Here is a 9,775-nt window from a genome sequence, read left to right as displayed (position 1 = left end):
GGCTATTATCCCTTCCGCAACTTTTTAAACCCGGAAGTATTGCCCTATGGCAAGTGGCTGCATGTCCATGTCTGTTTTAATGATCGCTCTGAATGGGATCTCTATGAAAAGTCCGTGGTGTTTTTGCAGAAACCTACCCATATTCAAAAGCTGATTACAAAAGAACCACTGAAGGTAGGATGAAACGGTTTTTTTGTTTGTTTGAAAGCAGAGGGTCTGTTCTTTCATTTGGTATATTGTATGTTTATATATTTAAAGAAGAACATTTTCTGGAAGGCATTAAACTTTGGTGAAAATCATGAAAAACGCTGGCGCTGGCTGGCAACTTTTTTTAAAACGCTGGCGGTGAAAGAGTTAATGTTAAGCTGCTTTGGAACAATTTGGCAATTGTGAAAAGTGCAATATAAATAAAATTGAACTGAATTAAATTTTTCACGGTTATTGGAAATGTATAGGGCTGGACGGCATTAACTCATTCCCTGCCAACCTTTAAAAAAAAAAAAAGTTGCATACCAGCATTTTTTTGTTGTTTTCACAAGTTTAAAAGAACAGACCCTCTGCTTTCAAACAAACCAAACAAAACGGGGGGGGGGGGGGGGAACGTTTTATCCCGTCTTCATTTGTTCTCTTATTATAACCTTTTAAATAGGTTCGCTTAAAAATATCAAATTTTGAGCAAAAAGCTGAAATAATTACATTTTTGTAAAGGATTTTTGTAACAGATCAGGTTCAGAATGATGATCAAAACATACATGGAGTTAAATTAGTTTTTGCTTAAGTTTTTTTATAAATTGGGTAAGAGCGCCCCCTAGGATAATAGAAGAATTATAGATTACGGTTAATACTCCTCAGGAAAGCGTCATTGGCAGGGAAACGTCTTCTCTTAATTGACGAAAAAACTTGTCAATGGCAGGAAAGAGGTAAAGAAAAATGTGATGCAGTAACTTTCTAAATGATGCGATAATCGATTTCTGAAATGATAATGCTTTAAAAGTTTGTAAAATCAATTTGAAATTATTAAAAAAATTTAACTGAAATTTATTAAACAAACCATCATCATCTTCCACACTTCAGAGCACACACAAGCACTCATTTTCTGTTGAACTCTCTAAAACTTAGACCACACATAACCTTTGTAAATTATAAAGTTATTGCATATTGTGATATTTCAATATTATAAAAAATTTTTTTTTAATAATACCATTTATTGTATACTCCATAAAATGATGGGCTATTTTCAACCCAACGTTGGGACAAAAAGGGTCAAACCCAGCCAATGGGTTACCCAGAAAAGGTTTAGATTGGACCAACAATGGGTTAAAACAACCCAAAATATTTTAAATTACAATCCAATGGTTCGTTCGTTTTTTACTTAACGCTGGGTTGAAAATAACCCATCATTTTTTAGAGTGTATATTTTATACACCTTTTACTGTAAAACTGCTTTGTATATTATAAATCATTTTTAAATTATAAATATATATTATAAAATATAATAATATATACATTTACATATGTAAAAAAAACTTTTGGACATTGGTTGCACATAATTTAATTAGGTTTTCTTAAAAATAAATTAATATAAATAAAAATTACTTTCATTTTAAGAAAACTTGATGCAATCATGTTGAACTTGTGTACATAAAAAAATGTTGGATCTACATAATTAAATTAAGAAAAATAATTTTACGGAAACTGGAAATTTCTTTAAAAATAATAATATTTGAGATTTGGAGCATCTAAGTTTGATTTCAGTCATTAATTTCAATCTTTGACATGATCTTAGTAAATATTTAACATATCAAGTTGATATATTCACAGAATTTACATTATGTAGGATGAATTTATGTAGAAGTAAATCACAAAAAAGTATGTGTAAAAGACTTTATATCAGTCAAAAAAGCCAAGAACATATATGTATTCCCATAACAGTTATGCATGTAACAATTTTTTAGTTGGTTTCCTTGCCCGAGTCTGACTTTAAAATGAATTGATGTAGACAAATTTGTCATACGGTTCTCATCGCTTGCATCATTTCAGATTTGGAAATCTGCTCAAGCTTGAACAAGAGGATGCCTGAAAAAAGAGTAACATCAATCATGCCGTAAACCCAAGTCTCTCTCTCATGCAAAATGCCTACATGTTTGACCTTCACTTCTACTGGCTGTGTTTGCTGCACGCCGACAGCATATAATCACTGAAGCGTTTTTGTCTCTGAAGCTGTACGAGTAGAGTCAATGTTTAATTTATATGAGCGCTCTGAATTACGTTGGCACTGATGCCTTTGTGTCATGGCTCTCTCTCTCTTTGCCTCTCTTTTTGTCTGATCAGTGTTTTCTAATGGAGTCTGACAGTCTGTATCAAGTCTATTTAAACCTTAATTCATCCCGGCACCAACACAAAGAGGTGAATTCTTCTCCGGGCTTAATTGAATTAGTCCTTTAACTGAGAAGCTTTGTGTGATTAGAATTAAACATCTTCTTCTCAGCGTCAAATGCATTTTGTTTTCCAGACGACCCACAAAGCAAAAGCATACTTCAAGGTTTGAAAGAGGTGCGTGTTTTTGGAAAACTTTGGAGTAAACAAAAAGCAGACTCGAAAGCATCAAAATCTGCTATCTCTATTCAAAGGCGCTCAAAGATTTGGCCGGCGGTCCTTCGTGATACCGAAGCGGGTCTCCGGATCGCTCGGATGTTGTCCGTCTGGTGCTATGGGCGAAACTGAAAGGCTCTCCAAGAATCTACAGGCGTCAGATTTCTTAATGCAATGGGACAGCCCTTACAAACCCCATTGGCGGTGAAACAGGAGAATCATTGAGGTCTGTCAGGTACGTGGCAGGCAGCTGGCAGTGGTTACAGAACGTTATTGTCACATTTGGCACTGTTTACTAGCCTGCCAAGTTGGAAATAGAGTTCAGCGTCTCGGCTTATCTCGCCACTCGCTACAGCTTTATTATAAACGCTGCCATGCTATGTTACTCGGTTTGTAACCCGTTCCCTCGAAACTTTATTAGTGCGCCATCATCCCATTTTACATTCATGCATATGGCAGACGCTTCTTAGAGAGCAGACGACTCCGGACCAGATCCGCACCAAGGTCAGCAGATCCGGCCCGGAGTCATCTGCTGTCTGGGCCAAGCAACTTGCAATGCATGCAAGATATAAGATCATTATGTAAGATTCTGTACAGAATGAAAACAGTAACCTAAATGCTCAACATTCAAACATTTGGCAGATGCTTTTATTTAAAGCGAGGCACTGCTAACGCAATGCTCTACCACCTTTTATTCAAAGCCTTTTATTCAAATCTTTGGCTTGGTTAACACCATGGTTACTGGAAAAAAACATCTCGCATCTAAACTCTCAAGAATCCTTGAAGGAGACACCAGAAAGTCAAGTGGGTCACATGCAATTTAAATAGACATCTCATTAGGACCCCTAATGCATTCTTTTGTGTCGTCCTGCAAATCAGAGAGTCCCAAAATATTTCCAATTATTGGGAATGTGTCAAGTTGACCTGTTGCAATTAACACTTAATCATCATGGCTGGATTCAGAAAAGGCTCCTCATTAGTCAGCAACCGTCTCCAGGGATCCAAACCTCTCTTGCTCATGGACACGCACACTTCACTCACGGCTCTTTATTCAAATCTGTCATCATTTGGTGAAATCAAATATGCATTACTTATGACTGTATCCATGCTTTTATCACACAGTCACTTCCTCGGATCGATAGCGGCATTTCTCAAACCTGCTGAAGAGAATTTTTGTTACTGGTTTATTGGTGGTTCTGTCGAAGGCAAGCGTTACAATTCTGCATGGAGAGATAGAAATGTGATTGAACACAAAATATTATATTTCACCATTTCCTGCACCGTTTGTCCTCAAATCGTCAGGTTTGTCGAGGTGTGCAATTACTTTTTGAAGCGATCACTTGCATTTATGAGGTCGGTGAAACAGGAGATTTTTAATAGCAATATCCAACAAGCCTGACTTTCAGTTTCAAACAGAAGATCCACAATTTTAACCTTGTTTTTTTGATATTTTGCTAACATTTTTAACATTAGTTGATGCCTTACACTGCAAAAAATGATTTTCAAGTAAAAATATCTAACAATTCTTAAATTAAGATGCTTTTTCTTGATGAGCAAAACGACCCAAGAAAATAAGTCTAGTTTTTAGACCAAAAATATCAAATTTAAGTGATTTTTTGCATAAAACAAGCAAAAAAAAACGAATATTTCTTGAATTTAGTGTTTAAGAAAAAAGTTTTTTTTGAAAATGATTTTTTGCTTACCCCTTTGGCCGATTTTTTTGCATCTTAATTTAAGAATTTTTAGATATTTTTACTGAAAACAAGACAAAAAAACTAAGATTTTTTCTTAAAAATCATTTTTTGCAGTGCATGGACACTCCTGATAACAAAAATCACGTAATGCGGACGGCCCTTGTATACCTTTGGCTGTATTTATATACATCTGCCTCCTTTCAGCGAGCATCACGATCTCGAGTTTGGCAGTGTCACAACTGTACGGAACCACTTAATTCTTTCTCCGTCAACTTATTCCCCCGCTAGTCAGCGTCGGCATTTTTTATGATTTTCACAAAAGTTTAATGCCTTTCAGAAAATTTTATATAAACATACAATATATTAAAGGGGACAGAGAATGAAAAAACATTTTTACCTTGTCTTTGTTGAATAATGGTAGTCTACCCGCATTCACAAACATACAAAAAGTGCTAGACATGCTAAACATTTCAGTCTCATAGAAATTCCTCTTTTAGAAATGTCAGCCAGAAAACGGCCCAATCTGAAAAACTGATGCTTATGACATCACAGGCATCTAACTCCCCCTCCACTTTAAAATCAGTAATGAGATTGCAAGTTAAGCCAGTAGGGGGAGCCAAATTTCTGCTTTTAAACAAAAAAAATGTTTCATTCTATCTTCATTTGTTCTCTTTTTATCACCTCTCAAATATGGGCTGGTTTCTTCAAAAATACAACATTTTTAACAAAAAGCTGAGATAATAAGATTTTTGTAAAGAAATTTTGTTAGAAATAAGTTTCAGAATGATAATCAAAACATACACAGTAGGGATGCAACAATAAATGCAGATATACACTGATAATATGTATATTATTCACAGCTATTTCATGTACTACGGATTTGATCAGTAAGTCCTTATCGATCTGAAATCACTGTTAGTTTGAGTCGTTTATAACATGCATTTGAAAAAGCAACACTCTTCAAACATAATCATTATACATATTCTTTATTATCATGAAAATACCTGAAAAGGTTTGAAAAACAGCAATATAAATATATCATTTCCTGGAGCTGCATGTGTAATGGTTCTTCTTCCGCGGCGCAAATTGAGTTTCTGAACGAGAGCGCCCTCTGGCTTTTGGATGTATCGGCATTTCACAGTAATTAATTGAGAAGCATCATTGGCCAATATATCGGTGCACCCCTAATACACAGATTATTTACTGTATTTGGATCAGCAGATGCTTCATTGATTTATAAGTTGTGTAAGAGTGGGTAATAGTTTGAATTGATATTTTTGACTTTGTGTAAAAAAGACTTTGCCATGCGCAGGTTTGATGACGTAACAGAGTGGTGTTAAAAAACAATCGGCTTGAAAAACAACATCAAATTCATTCATTCAACATCTTCTCTTAGAAAAAATTGAAACATAAAACAAATCCCAGAGTATGCAAAAAATAAAAGCATTTCATTCAAAAATATTATGCAAATATTGATTGAGAAGATTTTATTAAAGGACAAGTTGGGTATTTTAGACTTAAAGCCCTGTTTTCACATTGTTTATGGTGAAATAGAATGGTTTTGACTGAAATTTCGACATTTGCGGCTGTCCTGAGAATTTTCGCGTGTTTGTGTTTCAGCTCAGACCTCTACAATGGGTTTAATGGTGCACTGGAACAATCCTTCCTAAAATGCATTAAACTTTCGTTTACAAAGACGTGAAACTCACCGAGTGGTCAGGGGTGTTCACTGATATGCTCTCACAAAAATGGCTGCAAAAGATGGTTTCCAACAGCTGTTTTAGCATTCGTTGTTAACTTGTGGACCTATTTTTCCAACCGGCTCACGCCCGTACATTCTTCCGCTTAGAGCTTGAATAATAGACACTCCAGCCCAGGTGGTGGCGCTAATCCGGCTTTGCCAATAGCAAGAATAGAACAAAGTTCCCGGCGCGGAGTAATACCGTACCTCACAGGACATCTAATACAAGTCAATGGAGTTGGCAAAAACTACGATTAAACCTGTTGGAATGCGTCTTTTGGAGCGATTTTTGTGTGAGCATACCAGTGAACACCCCTGACCACTCGGTGAGTTTCACGTCTTTGTAAACGAAAGTTTAATGCATTTTAGGAAGGATTGTTCCAGTGCACCATTAAACCCATTGTAGAGGTCTGAGCTGAAACACAAACACGCGAAAATTCTCAGGGCACCCGCAAATGTCGAAATTTCAGTCAGAACCTTTCTATTTCACCATAAACAATCTGAAAACAGGGCTTTAAGTCGAAAATACCGAACTTGTCCTTTAAGTGAATGTGAAAAGGGGGCAGCTGGGAGTGAATTACAATCCAACTATTCAAATGTATTTCTATTTTGCTTTTTACAATTTTGCATTGTTGCAAAGCAGCTTTACAAAAAAACAGTATAGGAATAAGTAAAAAAATTAATAAAAAATTAAATTATGAGATACATAATACACGTTATTCTACATCTCGTAATGTCATCACTATATTTACAGTTTTTTTAGAAGGCTGCCGTGTTTCCACTTAGCAACACCCTAGCAACGTATCAAATATAACTCCAAGTTGATTCCACTTCGCAACATCATAGCAATACCCACAACCATCACATCATAGCAGTGAGGAATGCAGGTGTAGAAATATAGTTTGTTCACATCATTGCATCCATCATATTTCTACCTAGCTTGTACTGAATGCAGACATAAAAAACAAGTAAAAAAACGCATAAGCAATATATGCATTATAGCGCTCCTATTTCTTTAGCTATACGAGAGGTCCTGCTGTTTTTGTCTGTACTGTAGTTCTCTAGGTACATGCATAATGCAAGACACTGTAGCCTTTCCATTCCACTTCCCCCATGCCATGCCCGTAAAAATAGACTCGTGGAAGTCCACATCATTCCTGCTTCATTATTTTATCATGTGTCTTACTCTTCTTCTCCATGCTGATATAACGTTCGTGCCGCATCTTAACCGATCCCATCGGGGCTATACATCAAGTTTAGCACAGATGTGTTTTGTAAACGTGTTAAGATAAGACGTCGGGTGAGCTGTGGGTGTTAAAGCGTGCTGAGAAATATCTATCTGTCTTTCAGTTTCCATGGCTCATGTTTGGACCATTCGGAGACGTGATTGCTATGAATCTCAAGATCAGAAAGATTGGGAAAGAATAGGAATATTCAAGATTCAATGCAGATGTTGTCACTTTTGGTGTACCATGTTGGTAACAGTGATGTAATACTGTTACCAACATGGTATTACATCACAGATAATGGATACTATTGCGTTTGAAATCCTTAAAAGATTGTAAATCTTGGGGAAAAAATTAAATGCCCTGGGAAGTTTTTGAAATTATACGTACATAGATTCAAGCACTTTTAATGACCTGTATCTATTTTATGCAAGAAAATCCAAATTATTCCCTGTAGTGTAGGATAACATATTAAAAATTCTAAACTTTTTAAGCATACGTGTTAAACTGTTCGCTTTAAATGCTTATATCTTCTGTATGCAAATGTTGATTCATACCAAAATGCTTTTTTGCATAGTTGTGTTTGAACACATGAAAACGTCTCGGCTTACGTATGTTACTGTTGTTCACTGAGAAGGGAACAAGACGCTGCGTCTCCCTTGCCATACTCCTGCGTCCATGTAACGCTGTCTTTGGCAATATTTTAGATAGCGATATACTTCCTGGCTCCCGTGTCATCCTGACTTTGTTGTTAAGCCTCACCATTGGTTGAATTTGATACACATTCAGACGCATTTACCCCTGGAGGCGTCCCCAAAGTGTCACCGCAGTGACGCAGCGCGAGTTCCCTCGAAAGGGAACTGTAACAATGTATCTTAAAAGGTAACACGATGTAACCTTGCTCTCACTTGAAATGTGTCCCCACATTTAGTCCTTGAATTTGAGGGTATTGGACCTGGAAAGTCCTTGAAGGGTCCTTGAATTTGAAGTTAACTAAGGTGTGGATACCCTGTTTATAGCTCATGTATGACAATATCTTAATACTGTATAATACAGTATCTGCAGGGTGACATAACCTGATATTTAAGGGGGAAAATCCCAAAAGACAATTCCAAAGAAGGAAAAGGTACCATATGCACCTTATTTCGACCAAAAAATAAATAAAAATTTGTCAGAGCAGAATTTATGTTTCTACTTTCTCAAGGTCAATAACTCAATACGGTTGCCGGTGTGCCAGTATGCATAATTATTTGAAATGAAAAGTCAAAATAGCTTTTAAAGATTTTGAATCGTGCATCTTGTAACATAATACACTGATTGCTTTTATCCTAATATGATAAAAAAAGTAACGTTTTCAGTATACAATTATGTATCCAGCAATGAGTTTATCCATGTCCCATGGGCTCCTACACACCAGCTGCTATGGCTCAGGGTCACCTCTGCTTTACACACACACACACACACAGACACACACACACACACACACACACACACACACACACACACACAAATGGAGCATGGTCCATGTCACACTAAGAGCACAAGGGTTTATGGGTAGTGTCATTGAAGCACTGCTCAACAGATAAAACAGCTCAAATAGGTTTCTAAGGGGCCCTGAAAATACAGCCTCATTGATGCGCAGAGGGGCCGGACCCAATTTTCACACAACAGGCAATCTTGTTTCATGTGATGGTACGACGAGAGCTCAACACCTCAACGTCAACAAGCTTCTTCATGCGGCACAGAAGCGTTTCTCTCCCTGTGGATCATCTGTGCATTATAAAGTTGTAGGTGTAAATTAGCATCGATGTCATTCATCTACAGTAATTGATAATAACATTGAATGAAATCTGACATCAGTGCACAATGTTATTTTTTTATATCCAGCAAAACAAATTTTAAGATTTATTTTATGAAAGAGGTGCATTTTAAATGACACATTTAAGGTTTGAATGCAGTTAGGCAACCATGTGATTGTAAATATATATAGGGCTGCTTTGCCATCTGCTGTTCACAAATTGTAATGCATTTAGTTGAACGTCATGAGGAAATTTACTAGGGGTCGTAAAAAACTATAATTTTATACCTTAATAGTGCATTTTAGTACCTCAAATTGGTCCCAAATCATAATTTTATCATCATAACATTAACAACAGCAAACACCACACCATGGTAAACCATCTTACATAATTTCAATTAATAATAAACAGAGAAATTACGAATCAAGAGGCGAGGTTTCTGTGAGATAAACAGCTTTATACAATCATCTGTGCTGAAAAATGAGCTCTGAAAAGAAATCAATAATGACAAGTAAGTGGCAGATCATGTGAAAAAATGAGAAAGTGACATCATCGAGGATCTACAGCAGAAAGTGATCAGAAAAGATGAAAATCAAACTTATAAACTATATGTTTGATCCCAGTTTCCTAGTTTTTGTTTACACTCCTGGTGTACAGAAGAAAGGCAAGCATACTTTACGGGTACTAAAGTTAGAAATAATAATACAAATTATATCATCATTT

This window comes from Paramisgurnus dabryanus, chromosome 4 (assembly GCF_030506205.2).
Source record: "Paramisgurnus dabryanus chromosome 4, PD_genome_1.1, whole genome shotgun sequence".
Classification (NCBI taxonomy): Eukaryota; Metazoa; Chordata; class Actinopteri; order Cypriniformes; family Cobitidae; genus Paramisgurnus; species Paramisgurnus dabryanus.
Note: the sequence above shows the minus strand (reverse complement) of the source record.